At 38.6% G+C, this 21297-nt stretch overlaps 1 protein-coding gene across 2 annotated transcripts in view; it reads right to left on the bottom strand.

The window, feature by feature from the left end:
- Positions 1-20582, bottom strand: part of PPARG (peroxisome proliferator activated receptor gamma) — a 56709-nt gene extending 36127 nt beyond the window's left edge. Inside the window, exon 1 of one of the 2 annotated variants that reach the window (XM_062008179.1) lies at positions 20496-20582. The gene's annotated coding sequence lies outside the window, so the exon portion shown is untranslated. The remainder of the gene's footprint in view (positions 1-20495) is intronic. The other variant, XM_062008180.1, reaches the window with a different exon arrangement.
- Positions 20583-21297: the final 715 nt, after the last annotated feature.

Raw genomic sequence — 21297 nt, 5'->3', positions numbered from 1 at the left:
GTTAAAAAGCACACCATGTTGCAAAACCCACCCCTTGATGTAAACATGTGTAGCGCTATTTGTGTATTAAATACGCAAAATACTCAAACAGGGAACACATTTTCCTAGATTTAATTGTTATTAGACATAGTCTCTGATAAATGCCAAAGATAAGGTTATACTCTCTGTATACATGTGTGTACAGCCACTAAATTGTCTTGTCAAGCTAGTTTAAATGCAACAAAGTTTAGGTGAGTAGATAACTAGTACTGAAGAGGACTTAACATTTATCACTCTCCACTTGTAGACATCCCCACAAAAATATGTTAAGGTTTTAGGTGGAATACCATTATTTACACACTGTTATTGAAGTGTATTTTCATTAGCTGCAGAAATTCTTCCAGCAGGATTTTCTAAACGTGGAAAGGATACAAATATCACATTTAAGTGCAATGGTACCCAACACAGAGCTGAAAGACCCTACTCTTTACATTGTCAACGTTGCCATTGATCTGACAATACAAACACCTCGAGAAATGGGTACCCCACTTTGATTATATACAACATCAGGCTTTGTACCAGTCTACAGGAAAAGTACTCAACCAAAAACATTTCATAAGAGATGTGAACTTCTGTAAACCTATCATCTGTTGCACAAATGTATCTCTTTCATCTTCGAAATTAGCCAAAAAAATTAACCTTCTGAACTGTACAAACTGAGTAGCATATAACCTGCTCAGCCACTTTTCAGCAATAGAGCAATCTCTTGTCATCTGACTGCTGTACTTTTGACCCTCCAAAATATTCCCAACTAAAATATGTTGACATGTTTTAACATGTGATTCAAAAACTATTGTTCTCAGTAACATAGGATACTTATCACATGTTGAGATCAATGTTCTTGTATCTCATGTACTCTATCTTTCCAAATGTTAGTTTTGCCACGCAGAGAGCTTTAAAACTATCCCATCAAGGTGACTTCAGTATGGAGTCAGGTTGTAAGTAGGGTAAGCTTGCTTTTGTAACTGAAATTGCAACATTGTGCAACACTGAGATGTACTTAATGAACACCCGTAGATTAATTAGGAATTGTGCTCTAAACTGAAGTTACCTTAAACAATTACACTTCTCAATCTTCTATTGGGCTACAGGACAAGAGCATTAAGAGAATCTTCCCCACTCAGATATCAAAATATAACATTCTACTCTGTATTTTATTCTGAAGGAAATTTAGCACTGAAAACTGACTGTCAGAAGAGCGAGTTACAAAATATTCATTTTAAAGACTGAATATGACTAAATAATAGCAATTGGAGAAAAAGAATACTAGAGTATCAACTGTAAGACCCCAGCATAAAGTTAGCACTAGTTTACCTCCTTTCACATTACCGTGTTTCCTACTTTCCACACAAATTACAGGAATTTCATTAGGAATTTTCTACTTGATATCCTTCTAACAATTGAAATGTAAAACTATAGTTAACTACTTGAACAGAGAGAAAAAAACCCAACTCAACCCAAACAAACCGAGCCTCAGATCAGAGGTGAAACAGGTGATACCCAGAAGCCCTAGAACAGATGGTATTGTCTTGAGTTCTAAACTAAAAAACAATGAGTTCAGATTATAAGTTTATGGTCTAATAATTTCCTTAGCAAACTCTAAGCAGTCCTGGATGTCAGTCTGTACATCAGACAAATCAAACTATTTTCAGTTATGTCATTTCTGTTCCTAACACCTGATACTAATAAATAAAACTCCCTTTACCACACAAGAAGAAACTATCACAGTATGTGCGTTCAGATAATAGATTATCAGGACAATAGTATATGATAATTCAGAAAGGGTGCATGCTCAGTTGTTATACAAGGTTAGTAGTTTTCTGAGAAAAGGCTCCTGTCACAAATTTTTATGAGAATCTGACAAGTCTTTGGGAGTGGCACAGAAGTGGGCAGACTTAACTCCTTTCCAAATGTGTTTTTCAAGGGAAAAAAAATAAGATACTTTTTTCTTAAGGTTTCTTTTTTTCTTCAGGATATTGAAGTCACTTACTAAGGACACTAATGGTTACAAGTGCTGTTTGAACCTGAACTGAAAAGTGAATATTCTCCCTGCAACTCTGATAAGAAAAAAGTTGACAAAATGTTTGTGGGGTAAGAACCCGATTTAATCTTTAATTTCAAAATCATTAATGCACTTTGAATGGAACTTAGATATAATCTGGGTAAAGATATACTAATGTAAAATTCTACAAAGTCCTGACTTAGTAGACTGACTTATGCATAAACTTACTGTACTCTTTAATAAGAGATCTGGCAAGGTTTGAGTTTTACAATGTGCATGAAAACTAAAAGGAAATGATTTCTTTGATCTTATTTTCCTTTGAGTTATTCTTCCTCTATGTCATTAATACCCTAAGAGTATGTCTGCTGTGACTTGGCCTTGCTTCTGTCAACCTTTATATTTTGAAGTAAATATTTTTCCAATTCATTCATTGAAATTGCCTTGCTTTCCCCATGAAGGAAGGACATTTTTACCTGACAAGATACGGAGAACTCTTTCACACAACTCACTTGTTCCTTCATGTGAACTGTATGTCACCCCTGCATTTCCTGCATGTGTCATTTATCCAGAAAGCAGGCTATAGTTATACTAGTGCCTAAGCAAACATATATGTCTGGCAACAGCACTTGTTTAGTAGTTCCATGGCTTTTGCTACTGTTCTTTGCTTTAATAATAAACTAACATTTTACAAACTGTGTTTAAAGTTATTCTTTAGTTAATAACATTGGTGACCTTTAACCCAGAGTGTCCATGCATAGCAAGACCCACTCTGGTCACACACTTTGACACTCCAAGTCAGCAGAGTGTTGATCTGCATAGTGACTGTATAATGGTACAACTCATTCTATTAACTGGGGATGGAAACTCGTGTTGCTATTGTTGACCGGCAGTGACATCATTTAGGACACCAAGGAGAAAGTAAAATATCCACAGCTAAGAGCAATTTAATGTTAGACAGAAGTTATTAATGTAAACTTTCAGAATTTGGTCCTTTTAACAGCTAATGCTAAACAAGTGCTCTAACAACTAGGAATAAACAGTCATTTTTGTAAATTCCTTTGTTTCCACTTGTAAGGAATCTACCAATGTTTGCCTAACCTACTCTTCTTTGTATTTTGCATATAAATATTGTGGAGAGCATGAAGTGTCTACTAGCTCTAAGCTAGAAAAGCTCTGTGTGCCCCAGGCACCTCTTTTCATATGAATTTTAGACTCTGATGCTCTGTGCTGGAGACTGACAATTGCCTATAGAGATCCCAGTCCACGTAAACTTGCTTGTTTGCTTTAAAAATAGGAACTGCCATTCCATTTCTACCTTTGACAGCATTTGCTAGCTTCAAATGAGGAGAAAAGTGTATAATCAAGTTCTGATGCTGTTTCAGGAAGATTAATAATTATAGGGTTATGCAACACTAACAATAGTGGTACAAGCAGCAACAGTGGTACAAGCAGCTATGTTAAATTTTAACAGCAATGAAAAGAGAGGAAGAAAGAGATTTGAGAAAATTTCAGTTCCCTTCTCTGTCATGTGTTGTTGTCATCCTCCTGTTTTCTCTGCATTTAAAATACTTGAAAAATTTCTTCTGCAAGTAATCTAAGAGGACAGTTACAACAAATCTTATAGTCTCATGTCATGATAAATAGAAGTATATACCACAATTCAAGACAAAAAGGTATGTTTAAATACATTTATATATAACTTCTGCCATATTTTTCTAGAACATTTATGGACTAAGTTATTATACTGAAAAACTTCACTTTAAATTAACTTTCTGGGAAGTGTTGTAAATTAACTTTCTGGGAAGTGTTGTTTTAGTTACATGCAACTATATTTCTTCAATCTAAATATGTATGTCATTTTCATATACAAACCATAAATTAGACACTGGAATCTTGCCCATACTCTGGGATACTTGATAACATGATTGGTTTATTTTTAAGTCAGCTGTTTATCTTCAATTTGGACAGAATATCAATAGTTAACCTTGCAATAAATTATGTCATACTCTGCTACTCTTTTAAGAAGATTCATTTTCTAGGCAAGCAAGTTTATTGTGAGGAACTAAAAGTAATTGCTATGACTTTTTGTAACCCCTCAAGCAGGCTTGTGAACAACTAAATATCATGTGGCTTTGATAACTGAAGGATAAGTTGCTGTGGCTTCTTACTGTTCTAATTTTTGTTTTAATTGCTAAAAGTCAATAGTTTTCCATTTTCTATACGCTGAATTTGAAGCATGATCAGAAGACAGATGGTCAATCTCTTCAAAGATTCAATTGTATTTGAAAGGAATCATACTAAAATACTATTGAGATTACCACAAAACCAAACAAAATCCTTAAGGGATACCTGGATTACAAACTGCTTCCCATACCCTCTACTTGTCATCTTTTGTGTGAACATCTGTTTTAAACCTCATTACTAAACTCTGCACAAAATAAATTGGTTTGCAGCAGCTTAGATGACCTTTCTCTAACAGTGATCTAGTTGATTGAGAGGGATTTGACAAGGATGAAAATAACTACAACCTACTACCATTACACTCACCTAAACTGAGAGAGCTTGGGAATTCAGAACCTGCTTTTGATTTCTCACCTTCGCTTTCTAGTATCAATATAGCATCACAAAGAAGGTTGAAACCCAAACAATTTAGAAAGTAGAAACTGAGTTTCACTGGGGTACAAGACAGTATTCACCTTACAGCTTCACACAGGCACATCTTTCCAATGGAAAGGATGGGCTTGTAAAATGCATGCGCCATACAATGGAAACCAATACAATTAGACCATGGTCATTGACTGTACTGAGTTAGACAAGATAATTTGGGGATAATATGACATAATTTGGGGTGAAATACTGGCTGTAAAATTTCTATCAGTTTACTTAATTTACCTTTTGTGGTGTGATGCTGATGGCATGTGGTTTTGAACATGAATTTTGCACTTCTTGGTCAATATCTGATGTACACACTGTACTAAGCAGGCTCTCAAACTGAACCTCCTCCTTCCTCAGAAACTGAGAAAATCATTGGTCTATAATACTAGGTTAGGGAAAAGTTTAGAAACTATTCATATTAGATCAGAACAATACATACACTGACCAATAAAGAGCTTCCTCACCAGATTTACATCTTGATGGAAGCAGAAAAGGTTGCCAGTTCCATAATGTTTGTCAGATACAAAGCCCTCGGATTATCAATGGGCTACGTACTGTGAATCACAGAGCTCAAGTGGATCTTGTATCTTGCCAGTTATATCTTTACTATTTGTTCTCAGATGTTAAAAACACTACTGGAAGCAGTTCAAAAATACATTGTTGGAAAATTGTTAATGCCCTAGTCATACAATGTCATTTTGAAGCTCCCTGGGAATTTCGATTTGCACAGCTTATTAGGATATGACCTTTCCCTTCATTTTTTATTTTAAGATCAACTTAACATGAGATTTCCCCAGTGGGAGTTGCTGTGTTTCCTTCACAGATAAGGAAAAGAGCAATGGCAACTCTGTATAGGGACAACTTTCATACATTTCTACAGCACAGACAACTTTGTGGTCTTGACAGACATCCAATGCATTCCTAGAGGTTGAGAGGAAATTCACGCGGTACGTTGACTAAAAAAACCCCAGGAACATAACAAAGGTATTTCCCTGACTCTTTCACCCATTTTTTTTCTTTTTTTTTTTTTTACAGTGTCATTTGAGATTAATATTTGAGGAATTTTAAGGTCTATGGACACTTTACATTCAAAGGATCAGGGTAGTACTGGCTGTGAGGTAACAACTTGTTTCTGGACCACACTCATACTCCTTCGGACGAGCAGTTACTACCTCGATAGCACTCTTAAGGATACAGATCTTGTCTCACAAATCCACACATTCAGCATTTCCATCCTCATTCTACTAGCTTTTTCTTGGGATCTAATGAAGCTGATCTAAAAGCAGGAGGCTGAAAAATCAGTTCTCAACATTTTCCTATGTGACAGGAATTCAAAATGGTTAGCAAGAATAATATCTCAAGGTCCTGGTCAAGTGAGAGAGGTTCCTTCAGAGGCTCATTAAGAACAGCTAAAGAAGTCTCTTGCTCTAAATTACTCTGTAGAGGTAAGATGTTTCCTGGGCTGATTACCAACTACCAATAACAGTGTTTAAATACTTATATAGAGTCAATATTTTTTCACAGTTTAAGACAGCTATAGTCAACATTTCTCAGCCCTTGTCCCTCTACGTCAATGAAGCCCACAGAGATAATTAGCCAAATCATCAGCAGATGTTGCTTATATTTGAAACTTCAAATGGTCAAGATTGTGAAAATTAACAATTTTTAATAAGTTTTTATTTATGAGAGAATGATTTTCTCACTGGAAGTAAAATCAGTGGGTCCATAGAGAGATTGCTAAGAAGAATTCAGTCTTTTACATTTTGGGTGCTCAGGGTAGAAGTTTTATGCACTAAGCCTTTACTATGCAAACAACATTTTTGCTCAACTACTGATACCAAAAGAAGAAAAGGAACTGATGATGAAATTAGATAAACTGCTTTGTAAAGAACTTTCCACATTATTTCACTTTATCATAAAGTAACGCAGTGTAATATAAATTCATCATGATCGTGTTCAAATATCATCCCAATGACATCTGCAACGAAACCAGTCAAAGATTCAGATGATTCCTAAAACAACTTCGGCCAACCCTGTGAGTTTCATGGCTCTGCAGTTCTCCTTCGAGTAGGGATGAACAGTGCCTGTTGTAATTCAGCCATGCCAGCAAAATACAGTCCTTTAACTTTTCCTGCAACAGCTGTTAACAGGGGAATGTCCCCATTAGTTACATTTGCATTTCCAGAAACAGCCCTTCCTCTTTCAATGACTGGCAAGAGATATGGGTTTACTACTCTAACAAGCAAGTAGCAGACAGCCTTAAAATCAATTTAGATTATAGGCAGACTGTAGGAGTTAATTTGCAATTGATCTGAGGCTAATCTTTCTTACTTGGGTAAGTACAAAGTCATTATCTAGATCATTGGTTAAAGACCTCTACAAAACCTCTGTATCTGGCAATGGAGTAAACAAATCCAAAGTGATATAACTTGCTGCATATCACTGTAGAGTACACTGATGTCATATGAACTGAACTTTTCTGCAAACCAATCTACCAAGATTCTAGAAAAATGCTAAACACAGAGAAGGAAAAATTTACAAGCTGGATACTACAAACTCACAGGAAAAACTGTGTTGGCTAACATAATTTCTAGTAGAAGAGAGTATCAGCAGGCAAGTTTGAAAAGTGATTAAAGAGAAATCATGCAGCCTTTTCTATTCTGGTGACATAGACTCAGTGCAGATGCATAGTGTAAGCACTAAAAGTTCATTTGCAGAGGGCAGGACTGAACATTTCATGCAAACTCATTCAGACCATGATAAAGAGCTTTGTCTCCCATTGGTAATTTAAAGAATTGTGATTTGGTACTCCCAACACACCTATAATTGAATTCCTCAGTCATAAAATCACTGGTGCCAAACAAGTTCTGATATCTTTTATCAAGCCACTTTTTTTCTTGTCATTTGTTAACATATTTCTTATGGAGCTTTTCTTCTTTTTTATAGATACATTTGCTTTAGTTACAAATTAACCCTGGAATTTACTCTCCTAGAGGCCACAACGTGCTTTTTTATTCTTTTGGAAAAAAAAAAAGTTTCAGGCTGTATGAATTGATGATTTGGAACAATTTTGAAGAACATTTGGCAGTTCAAATACAGAAGAAAGGTAATTGCAAAAGATTGACCAAGTAATTAAGAATAAACTGAAAATCTTTAGGTGCTTTTCTGTGCCTTCTGCTCTGGAAGCCATGATTAATTTACCAAAAGGGAATATATTTCCCTGTGGGATTTCTGATGCTTCTAGTTCCTTGTAGTAATATTAACCCAGATGCAGCCTCATTCTGAAAGGTCTTTCTAAGAAGTTCTATATTTCAATGGCTCCTAAAGATGGTCAGCTCGTCCCAAAGGTGTGCAAAATACTTTAAATTCTAGACTCAAGTGCTATTTGAACCATATTATAAAAACATCAACATTTGTTTAACAGATTGATTCAGATAGTGATCCTTTGATAAATATAATCCTAAAGACACATGGCTTATAATGTTCACTGTTTCTCTTCATCCACAGTAGCTCTAGAAACCACTGGTATTTTTCAGCCAGAGCTGACTACAATGTGGAGGAGTTTTAATGCCATGTTAGTAACACCACTAAAAGAGCAACAATTTGAGCTTTCACCCTATAATAAATATAAACCTTCAAGATTCAGAAAACAGGAGATGATCTTACAGAACTTTGCATCTCTGGATTCCTTTTCCTGATGCAGGTTAGACTGAGCATGGTCGTGCTGCTGCATACACTGTGTGTGAGAAGGTGCTGACTTCATCCAGTGTGGGGACTGTTAAAAATGATGCCGGTTTGGTTTTTAAAAATTGCTTTAAAAATTACTCTTTAATTAAGAATGACAAAAGAGATAGAGGACCCCTGAGGTATTTTTCCAATTTAAATGCTTTTCACGTGGTGCTTTCCCCCATCTCTAGTTTCTTGTACCCAGAACAAGTCTTTCCCTCAAAGGCAAATAAAACTTCCTACTCCACACAATATTTCTGAGATTAACAGTTATTTGCAGTTAAAATAATCAAATATTCATCTTACATTGTGCTTTGGGTCTCTGATTTATCAGATTTAAGTAAGTTACTACCTCATCCTTTTGGAAAATGTTATACCTCACTCTGTATTTCTTGAATGCTTCATCTGCTTAATTACCAAGAGTAGCTTCTGGATGTATCTTTCAGTCTTAAAAAAACTTAGTATTTTCTCCTTTTTTAATTGAATTGATGCTGACTCAGGTGAAAGTATTTTAACAGTCAAAATATTCATCAAACTTTAAAACAAAAATGAGGCTTAAAATAGTGGCCACACTGTCAAATACTTTAGCTCTCAAACCCTCAAGTCTTAAAAATATGTGTTCATCTGTTCTGATTTTATAACTCTGTGCTTTCTATTTAATAACAAAATTAAAATCCATCACTTATTTGTTGACACTAGTTGGGGGAAATCAGTCAGTGTGATTTGACCCTAATATTCATTTGTAATCCTATTCAGATGGCGAGCATAAAGGTCAAATGGCACCGGCTACCCTGAAGGAGCAGAGCCATAAAGTTATGACCAAGTGTGACCATCTACTCTCACACCTTGTGTACACATTTCATAACTGTGTTTGCACTGTGTACTTTCACTTGAGCCAAAAGGCATTTTCTGAGTAAACAAGTTGTAATGTATTCTTTAAAGCTGAGCTACAATGGTTGTTATCTGTAGTTCTTGGAACAGACAGTAAGACATTAAAAAATTCAACATATTTTTCATATATTGTTTCTTTATTGTCTGTCGCAGCTTTTAAACTTATAAAGATGTCCATGCTACAAATCATTTGTGCTTTAGAGCTAAAAACCTATGAATGGAACATTAAGCAAAGAAGGAACTTAAAAGAAATTCTATTAAATCTGAGATGCAATTAAAGCTGAATCAGTTTCAGCTATACTAATAAGTACCAGGATGCTCGTTCTGGTCATACTTGCTTGACTCATATCATCAAACTCTAGCCAAAACTGGGTGGCAATACCTAAATGGCCTGTTGAAATGGTCATACTGTGACTCATGATAACTACCCCAGTATTTCTGGAAAGTGATTGAATGGTTCTTGGTTGAGCTAAGACTGGGCCAGGGACTATTCTAATTTAATCATCTAACAATCCAGTTCCTGAGGCTGTGTCCAAGTTACAGCACTTTTCAATTTCCTAGTATGATCTAGCTTTTGAGTTCAATTGGAGGTTCTGAGACTAGGGAATACAATTGCTTTGGGGTTTTGTTTAGTTTTTTTCCTCAAATCCACCAAGCTATCTCACTTTGTATCAGCTTTCTCGTTCCTAAATGTGCTCCCGTTTTCTTCTGCCTGCAAGATGGCATGCACTGGGTATTTCTGCTCTGAGGATAAGTAACAACATACTGAATAAAGAAAGCGCCTCAAAATCACTCCTAGTCTCTAGGAACTAAAATAATCCACTTCCCTTATGGCCATGGAAGAAAACTGACTATTCTTCAGGTCCACTGACTATTCTTCTACATCATCAAAGGTTATAAGCGAATCTGTTATGAATAATGGCTCATAGAAGACAAAGGGACGAAAATCCCATGGGGTCTCTCAGTATCTCCTGCCAATGCAACACTCATCTCTGCAGTAGATATGCTATTTTTTTCCACTCCTATTTAATTCAGATTTTTTTTGAAGAGTTTTACAGCAGTTTATATGCCATACTGGAATCAGAAAACAGTGCTATTTAGTATTTAGCCTACGTTGTCTTTATATAATTTCCACATTCATGGCTGAATGAGCACTCTATCACTCTTACCTTTTTGAACTCCAAAGAATTCCTTCCTCCTACAGAGTAACTGCCAGGTATAATTACTACAGTCATTAGCCCTTCCTGGAGTAATTGTCAGGAAAGTGGCAACCGTACCTGCATCAGTTTCTTCTTCCTCCTTACTGTTTTTGTGCATTCCTTCCAGGATAATTAGAGTTTCTCTCTACTTTGTCTCTCTTTCTTTCTCTGGGTCTCTCATCTTATTCACTTCAAACCTTTTACTCCCTTTATTCTTCCCTTCAAAATGCAGATTTGGGGAGGAAAGAGAGAGATGGTCCTACTATTTCTCACTGTTTTTCTGTCTACCAATTTGTTGTGGTTTGGTTTTGTTTTGGTTTCTAATTCAAACCCATTCATTCTGCCATTATAAGAAGATTCATAGGACAGTTATTTCATCAGTGACAACAAAAGAATTACCCTCCTGCTCAAGGGTCAAGTTTCAGCAGAAATGTAAAATTGCCACATGCTGTATAACATTGTGCTGTGCCTTCCTGTTAGAGCACGGGGGAGGAGACAGGAATCTGTTCCACAGCCTGCGTCAGAGAATGCAGTCACACTACAGTATATCAAATTCAGCCTATGTACGAGTTATTGTTATTCTAAACTTACCTCAGACTTCAGCAATATTCACTGCCTGTTCTCCTGTCCTTAGTGACAGGAAAGCTGTCACTTGTTGTTAGCATATCAGACAGTTCCTGTTCTCAAAGGAGTAATAAATAAGGCTAGATTTAAAAAACAGAGCAAACTTGGGCAGAAAAAGAACAATGAGTAGGAATGCCAAAATACAGTAAAAGACCATGTTATGGCATTGTCAGCATATCTGAAACCAAGAAAAGCTGAAAATGTCATAAGAGACCAGAGAGAAGAATTCAAAATCTAGAAGGTTCCAAGCATAAACTTTAAACTTTGAGAATGAAATTGAAACAGTGCTTTTAAAGAATTTCCCTAGGTTTTAATACCTTCTTTGGCAAACATTAAAGAGCTCAATAAATAAAGGAAAACAACAGTCTTAGACAATCTTCCCACTGCCTTCCTTCGAAATTTCCTTGATTCAATTAATTCATTTCCCTTCCCAATGTTCATTCTGGACAGCTTTTCCACTTTTCTCCAACTCTCTTCTCTGCTGAGCCTTGAAAGCCCCACATTGGTCTTAGATTCCTGTCTTAATCCACAAATGCAATTAATCTACTCTCACTGAAAGTCAGTAGCCTCTGTTAAGATTAAAGCTATTCTAGCTGTTTCACAATATTTTACAGCCAGAGCCTATCTTAACGTTGCAAATTACTCCACATATTCTGCACAAATTTTGTTTTATGGATATTTTCGTTTGGAAAGGAGCAGAATGCTGTTGATAACACTTTTATCTGTTAAAAACAGAACCGATAAAACTATACAGAAAGCAGTTTTCTGGGTTTTCATTTGATCTCTCACCTACTCAAAACTGGCACTTTGCTGACCCAAAGAAGAATGGAAAGAAATGCACGTGACTTCCGCATCCTCAGTGTTACATCATCAAGGATGAAACAGCAGATTATGTGCAGCTCAGAATGCTGCTGGACTGTATGTAACTCTGCTCTTACACACACACAGAAAAAAAAATGCCTTTCTTAGCAAAACTGTGACTCATTAAAAATTTGACAGATACCATATTCCAGTGCATGGAGCAACGAAGACAATGATAGGCCGTTAGACATGGAATAATTTCATAAAGGGATCAGTTGCTGTGAAGTCTGGTATTAGCAGGCTAGGTGGGTTTTTAGAGAAATTCAAACATGAAGGTATGTTTGTGGGATAAATAATCTATTTTTTAACATTCTGTTTTGGTTAGGATCTCCTTAGGTTCATGACACCAAAGGGTTTCCCAGTGCACTGTTAAGAATTCCTGCCTCTGCCAACTGTGCTGTAATAACTGTTTCTTAATAAATTAGTAATCCTGGTCTAAGAAAATAATTCCTCAGATGTCACTACCTGTGTCAGAATGTAACCTGCATAACCTGATGTTTTATGCTACCTAGCCTGACTAAAACCTAAACCAGTGTGATGATTTCAAGTGTGTATTTTATACAAGGTATTAGAGTATTGGAAAACTGTAAAAAACCTCAAACTAAACAGTAATAAACTGAACATAATATATATGCACAGCACCCAATTGAACTGGGTAAAGTTAGCCAGCCTGATCACATGAGGCAGACCCAAAGAACAAGTCTCTGGGCAGTGCCCAAAGGAAACTGTGTAAGAAACCCTCTTGGGTCTCTTATTCACCATGCCATAATGTTCTTCACTGCATCACAAAAACTATTAACCAGTTTGAGACAATTGGCAACCTCACATCACAGCTAATACTTGCTTGCAAAACAGAACCAAGATCAATTGGCAAGCTAGTCGTGGGAAGCAACTGTGGAATTTGCCTGCAACAACATTTCTTAAGTGCAAACAACCAATATATATATATATATATATACCTTAAAAATGCAACCTAGGAACCACTAATTAAGCTTCCACAGGATTTTGGGGAATTATTTTGCATTGCTTTGCTAATGAAAAATGCTTTAAAACCATTGTTAAAAACTTGAACCTTTCCAAGGATCTCTTCAATGTGTGCTTATTTCCTAATTTTAAACTCAGGACCCGTCATAATAAACTTTTGTGTTACTAATTTGGAAACTTACTCTGTAGTGAACTGTAACAACTCATACTTAGCTGAGATCTTTAGTAAATAACCTAATCCAGGCCAATTTAGCAATTCTGGCAATAGCCCTTGAGTAAATGTAAACAAAGGAAAAACAAAATCCAGGAAAAGAAACCTTTTTAATGGTGTTTATTTCATTCAGAGAACTCATTTCATGTGAAATCCTATTGTTGGAAATAAAGCTGGAAGTTTCAGCTTGTTTATGATCTCAAACCATCTTCAGCAACAGCTGGAAGTTCTGAAAGCGAAAGCATATTTCCACGACTTTCGTTTCTACATTCTTTAATCATGTTTTAGGCAAAGCTTAAACAATGCACAGATTAGTGGATTAGTGGATATTAGTGTCTCACAATGCATAGCTGTTTGTCAAGCTTGTTTTGTTTTGATGATTTCTATGGGATGTTTTGATATAAATAAACCACTAGCCTGCTTTTCTTAATATTTCTACTCATTTTAGAAATCAAATATGCATCCATGCCTTGATGCACAAATAAGGCATCTCATGTATGCAGTTTAAGTGGAAATGATTGCAGCCTGAAGCAATGATAGAGAAGTACAGTAAAATCCTCACAATACTCATGTTTAGTGACTCAACAAAGTAAATCCATCCACTATCAGTGGTTAACTTTAGTAAAGTCAGAGGAATAGCTACATCACTAGGTCAGTGCAAGACCTTTGTTTCAGACATGCAACAAGCTAGAAAGCAAATAGATAAAATAAGTTTTCCTTATCCTGGAGGGAATAAGAACCGCAGACTGTGGCCTTTTCAAAACTTCTCACGATTCCATCAGATGGGGTCCTGAATAAGTTTGGACAATACAGATAAAACTCTGCGTAAATAAAGCAACCTTGTGCCCTCACATACTTCTGTGCTTACTTATCTATAGATTTCTCTGGGTGTAACTGAAAATAAAAGTTGGCTCTTTTTTTTTCCTAGCTGGGTTTAAAAATCAATTTAGTAATATACCACACAATAACATGCTTCTGCTACAGTTAGAAACTGAGATTCAGCATAAAATTGTGTAGCTGAAATACCACTGTAAGGAACATAACTCCAAATAAAACAGATTCAAGATGAAAGGATAAACTCTTCAGTTTTATTTACTGTAGACATAAAAAGTCAGTACCTAAACCTACCATGAGGAAGTATGTACATTATGAAAGGCAGTAAATAGAAGTGGCCGCATTTTTCCACAAGCCCCCGTATTACATAGCACCACAAAACACTAGGTCTAGGTAGTAAAACCTGTTTTTCTGACCACCCCTACTAGAAGATCTTGGTGTGAGTGTTAAAGCCTGTAATTAACATTTTTCTTTCCATAGTTCCTTTTTTTTTTTGGTGTAACAGAGTGACTCTTTTGGTAGTCTGACATATGTTTCAAACCACCATGGCTGAGAGCTTATTGCAGAGCAATACTAAAATATTCCCCTAGCACAATTATTGATAATGTATATCATTCTATTCATATATAGATAGCAACCTCAGCTCAAAGCCTCTCAGACTTCAAAATTGCTGCTACGCAACCATGAATAGTTACAGCAGTTACACAACATCCCTGTTCAATAAATCTAAACAAGCACACAAGTACTATGGACTTATACTGCAATATTATAACATAAAATCCTATTTTATGCAATGCAGTGTAATCACATATTGTGTAAAAAGTTTAAGACAAGATCATAATTCTGGGCAGGGCTACTTTGTGCAAATACGAAATTCTCTGAAAAGTAACTTGCTTAAACTCAGCGGAAAAATACAAGCTGCAGTAAGAAAATTTCCATCACTCTCACTTGCTCTGTATGCCTCTTCCATGACAGCTGAAAGTGTTTGTATGAAAATAACAGCCCTAGAATGTTACACATGCATACAGGTGAGTTAGAGAAATTGCTGCTGGAAGTCTCCTATGGAAAAGTATAGGATTCTGGCAAAAGGGAATCTAAAATATGTCACAATCAGATTTGTGATAAAGAGGAAAGACATGAGTCCCCATGGAGCTCATGAAATTCCCCAGACCCATAAAACAGCATGGAGTACAATATTTTCCTCCCGTAACAGCTGTTACAAGAGCAAAACTAGAACTCTCGTCCAATTTGAAGGTCTAGAGCAAGCTAATACCAACTGCAATGTTTGTATCAAAATATTAGTATTTAATTTAGAGTTAAAATGTGTTAAGAAATACATCACATAAATTCCAGGGCAAAAAGCAGATACTACTCCTGTTACACTGGCATTTCTTAAATAATTTATAGTATGTAGGACCTTTGCTATAGTATATATCCTTGGCTATTTAATTTCAGGCACTTAGTTTCATTGAGCAAACAGCAATTCATTCAGAGTCAGACTCTACATTTTCAGTATACTAAAGCCTCGCCTTGACTTCAAGAGTAACTCCATGGAAGCAAGCCATAGGTAGGACACAATCTCTAATGCTGCCTGTAGATTGCAAACCTGACCCTACTGAAACAGCAAAACTGCCACCGAACTGAAGGAAGCAGGGAGTTTTTTTCTAGACTCGGTTTATCTTCCCATAAACCACCATCATCTCTTCTTTTTTTGGATACTGTGGAATGTTCTATGTGTTTCTCTGTTGGGATGTTATCTAGTATTTATTATACTTTGTTATCAGATATTATATATAGCCTGTCAACATTTTTGAGGTAAGAAGGAAGTCACTCCATAACATAAGGTTAATACACTACCTACACACATACCTCCCCTACAAGTACATACATAACCATACATATATGTTCACTTTAGTAGACATCAAGCACACTTGGGCCTGAACATACATACATAAAGCTATGTAAACCTTGTGGGTTTTAAATTGCTAATTATCAACCAGCAGAGTAGACTTTGGGATTCGTAGACTTGAATTCATAGACTTTGTCCTGAATGTGCAGACTGCATGGCATGGAGGTGAACTGCTTAGTCATGAGGGAAGGGGGTGGCTTATGCAAGTCCACAGAGCATCACCTGCTAGTTGATTCCAGAAATTCACAGCCTGGCTTTTGAGGCAGTTATATATCTTTTCCTTTTGAAGCAGGATATTTTTTGTAGGGAAATCTAGTGAAACTTCAAAGTAAATGGAGCTGTGTTTAGACAATAGGGTGGTGCTCTGAAGTTGCTTATGGGTTGGTCTTTTCTTTCCTTTAAATTTGAGGATTTGTTATCAAACACATACCTATTTTGTCTTTTGTATTTGTCATGAAGCAGATTAGAATCTATTACCATTGTAATAATCTATTACTGCTGTAAGCATAAATCAAAACACTGGCATTTTAAGTTAAACCTTTTGGGTGGCTTTCACTTCTACATTGTGTTTCCATTGCAAATTCGTAACTATCGCTGTTCTCATATCATAGAATATTTGAGTGAGTAATAAGATGGCTCCCATCTTGCCTAGGCTGCTAGGTATTACTGCAACACAGGCAATTAAAAATATCTCCATCTATCTATATAAAAATATCTAGGTGGACCTGCTTTAACAGGAGGTTGGACTAGATGATCTCTGGAGGCTCCTTCCAACCCCCACCATTCTGTGATTCTATGATTTTATGATATAGTTCATGTGTCATGAATTTTAGTTGACGAATGTAATTGTTTAGTTCAATTCTATAGAGTGGTTTAGAAGAGGACAAACAGGCCAAATAATATCATGTAAGGTATGGGTGGAGTGGGAGAAAAACATGAACCTGACCAAACCGACTTCAGTTCTGAGATATGAAGACAGCAGATTAGGCCTTGCCTCTTTTCAAAAGGATTATTATTAAAAGAGGCAAAGCTTACCAAATATTTAGCTGTAAATTTGTCTCATGGTGGGAGAAGAGCTGATATCTTTGTAGCAACAGGCAAAACAGAAGTCCATGTTTCAGTGGAAGATGCTGAAGTAGAAACTTAGCCTTTCCTATGATTGCCACATGTATTTTCTCCTTCATATCTCCTTATACTGCAAGACCTGAAAGTATCCCAAGCCTCACTCATCACAAGTGCCAGTTCTGCTAAAGTGCCAAATTGCTTATTAGCATTTTCTACACATTTTGTCACTGGAACCTGAAAGAAAGCATGACTGAAAAAAGATGGACTATCCTTCACATAAAAAAACCCCAGGGGAGTAGGGGGAACACTTGCAAGAAATTTAAGAGGTTTATCATTTAATGTAGGAATCGATTTAGATTTCCAGGAATATGAAATGTAAATATCTGAAGGCAAATCATATGGCTCTCTCATTTTTCATTCTGCCCTGGAAAGGCCTCCACAGGGGAGAAAAAAGGGGGTGAGGAGAAGACTTTTTCTAAGTGGTCTATAACAGTTAAACAAAATCCTTAAGAACTGATTATTATTGGGAACTCACAACTTCTGTTTCTGGCATGGGTATATGGGGCTTGAGTGTAACAATGTTCTCTTGCTTTCGATTATTTCTAACTTTTTCTTTTGTTAGTTCACAAAAACTTAACTGCCATATAAAGAACATTTGGTATGAAGTACCTGAAAAATAGATCTCTGCTGTGGATACCATTAAGGAAATACAGCAAGGAATGATTAACACTCATCATCTAATATCATGAAAAATTCAGTAAGGCTCTCAGTGATTAAAAAATTAAACTGGGAGCAACAACTCGTGGAAAGTATTGGAGCTATGACTTCAAAAGACCTTAGCATAGAGAACTTCTATTTATATTTTAATTTCTCCTGAGTAACTGCACTGGAAAGCATTTTGCTGCATGCCAGAGGAGAATGATCCTTGTGACAAAAGCTAGTAAAAGAAGCTCAGCTTCTGGATGTCAAATATATACTACCAGCGACTCACAATGAGACTACAAAAAATTGGCTAGTAAGTATAAACATCATTCTGAGCAGATTGCCTGTAAAAAAACCTCAAAAACAAAATCTAAGAGGGGGTCTAAGCAATAAAGGTGAAAAAAAATCAAATACACTTCTCATTCTTTAGTCCAGCTTTGTACAAGACAGAGGTTTTTATTCTACTTTTAAACATTGTCTTGTTTTTACAATGTAACAATTCATATTATGCATTGCTATGAGTAGAAAGTTATACTGACAATACTTGAAGCTGAGCCCAAAACTGATTTATTGACTGAGAAATGGATTTATGTTTATCTAAAAAAAATCACAAAAGAGACAGATATTGAGGCACTGCTGATAATGGGTGTTTTTATCAGTATCATATGGAAGGTTAAAAGGATTCAATCTTCTTCATCTAAGTTATTATGTTTTACCACCTTTTTTGGTGATAATTCAATATATGAAAGGAAATTTTTTATCAGGAGGAAAAGACTTATTTGTATATTGCACATAATCATGGAAGTTTCAATGAATGTTGATGCTTAATAAATTCTATGAACCAGGAATTTGACACTGAGGCATTTCTAAGTAACGCATACTGTCTTAAGGCTGTTTACAGATATATAATCCCTGAACCACCAACAGTTAACGGGCTATTTTACAAAACTGATGCCCAAGAACATTCAAATTCAAAAGCTGCCTGTGTAAAAATACCCTTAGATAATATTTCTGATTGGTTATCATTCAAAGCCCATGCCAGCTGTTTTTTCAGCTCTCTCCCCTTGACAAGCCCATGCTTATGCTGTACCACATGCCTTAACACACTGCTAAGAGTTCTTTCTTATAATCTCATAATTCAATCTCTAAGCAATTTTTGCAGTAAGTTTGGGGTGGGTTTTTTTTTTGTGATAGCCAAAGAGAATAATGATGTCAAACACACGACTTCATGCAAGAAACTCTGATGTTAATGGAAGCACAACGTACGAGACTTCTTTTCAAAGGAGAGCACCAAGTATCATATATGACAGTTACTTGGTGTACATTGGGAATATTTAGTTAACTAGTATCAAGTCACAGCAACCTTTTAAAGAGCAAATTACTGATTAAATTATGGACTAATTGGTATGAGGACAATTGATTTTTTTTGTTTTCTCTTGGATACTCATTTTTAAATGGAATATTGTAATCATATTCCACAGCAAAAGCTTGTTCAGACACAGGCCAGCAAGACACAAACACAAGCCTAGCACACAACTCCAGTTATTTGAAGGATAATTATAATTGGTCCCTCTGATTTAAAGGAACCTAGACTCCTCAGTACATGAAGAAATTGATAATTTCCTGAGCTTTTAATCGGAACAAACAGCAGCCTTACGTCACTGATACTAATAAATACATCACTGTTGAGTCGGCATTGTGTTGTCGTATGCACACAGTGTCACAAAGTTACAACACTACAGGAACTTGCACTCTCCAGTTGTAGACTACCCTGGAGAGAAATGACACCAGGAAGATTACAAAATGCTCCTGAAAACCTGGGGCATGCCATCAAGACATAATATATTTCAACATAGCATCTCAGTTGTTGCAGGCTGAGAAAGGCTCCCCGACTTTCTGTGGTTGAGAAATTTAACAACAACAAAAAAACCCCAAGCAAAACCAAAAAAAAAAGCTGCTCATTCATTAAGCGGCTTGGCCAGGTGAGCACCGACAGCTCCCGCTCCGCTCCCTCCCCCTACCGCAGCACGAACACCCTGCGCTCCTGCCCTTGCAGCCGCTGGATAGATACATCTGTGCCCAGCCCCTCAGCAGGGAAAGCGATCGCCCCTCTACACGCCTTGCGCTCTCCTCAGCATCCTCCTCTCCGAAGGACTGTAGTTAACCCGCCAGAGTCACGGCTGCTCGGCGCTCCTCCCCTGCCCCGGGTACAGCACCATGGACACAGCGCCCGCGCTCCGCACCGCTCCGCACCGCTCCGCACCGCACCGCGCCGCGCCGCGCAGGAGGCCCCGGGCAGCGCCCGCCCGGCAGCGCCGCGCACCTGGAGCCCTCACCGAGGGTCCTCCCCGTCACCTCGCTCCCGCCCGCTCTCCTCCCCGCCCGCCGCCGAGCAGCCTCAGCCCCTTTCCCCGCCCACGCAGCCCCACGGGCACGGGCACCGGCAGCCTGTCCCGGCAGACCTGCTCCCCTCGGGGCCGTACCTCGTACTCCCCGAACGCTCCGCTTCTCCCCTCCGCTCCAGGAAAAGCCCTCTAACCCCGCCCCCCCGCTCCCGCAGAGCCACCTTCCTTCCCCGCCAGCCCAAGCATCCCCGGCGCCGCGGCCGCGTCCCCCGGCCCGGGGCTCGGCCCCTAACCCATCCCGTGGCGCAGCTCCCGACCGAGCCCCCAGCAGCCCCCCCGAGCCCCCGCCGGCCCCTCTCCTCGCAGGAGAGCCCCTCGCAAGCCGCCCCTCCGCGGCCACGTCCCCCTCAGCCTGGCTGTCTCCGCACGCCTTCGCCGGTCCCCTCACCCCGGAGGAAGGTCCCCCGTAGCCCGCACTGACCTGGCGCTGTCAAGTCTCAGCGGGAGAAACTGTTCCCTTCTAGTGGGATAAACTCCCCCGCTCGGCCCGTCCTACCGGCCAGGCACCGCCTCCCCGGGCCGGGCACCGCCTCCCCGCCGGCCCACACGGCCGGCGCTCAGAGCCCAGCCGCCGGCGACCGCGGAGGCAGCGGGGCTCGGGGCGGGCGCGGCGACCGCTGCCGGGTCATGGCGCGGCGGGATGCGGGATGCGGGATGCGGGATGCGGGATGCGGGATGCGGGATGCGGGCGCGGAGTTACTCTTCGGCAGCGACGGGGGAAGAGTCGGGCGCGGGGAGGGATCGGTTCGCTGAGGAGGAGGAGGCGCTGCTTCTCCTTCGTTTCCCCTTCAGACCCCGTCCGTTCACCCGAGCCGGTTCCCTCCGGGTCCGTGCCCGCTGAGCGAAATCACGAGCGTGTACCTGAGGGCAGACCGCGGGCCCTGGCCTGGATCTGGAATTTGATCTCTGTTCTCTGTAATCTCCTGTAACTGAAAACTCAGTTTTCCCGGCTGCTAACAGATTTCTCTTCTGCGTTCCCATTCTCCAGCTCACTCCTGTCTGCGCTGCGTGTGGTTGCTGTGCTCACCTCACGTCAGTGCTTGCATCCTACTGTGACAGGAGTAAAACTTTTCTGAAAAGCTTCTTAGCAGTACGCAGAGGTAAATGAAATTCTTTTTTCCCCTCACTTTTTTCTTTTTTTAGCAACAGACTATCTCTGCCCCTTCCCCCCTCCACCCCCCCTCCCAGGA

The sequence above is a fragment of the Colius striatus genome, chromosome 15 (genome assembly GCF_028858725.1).
Source record: "Colius striatus isolate bColStr4 chromosome 15, bColStr4.1.hap1, whole genome shotgun sequence".
Classification (NCBI taxonomy): Eukaryota; Metazoa; Chordata; class Aves; order Coliiformes; family Coliidae; genus Colius; species Colius striatus.
The sequence above is the reverse complement of the archived record's forward strand: the minus strand, read 5'-3'. Positions and strand labels throughout refer to the sequence as shown.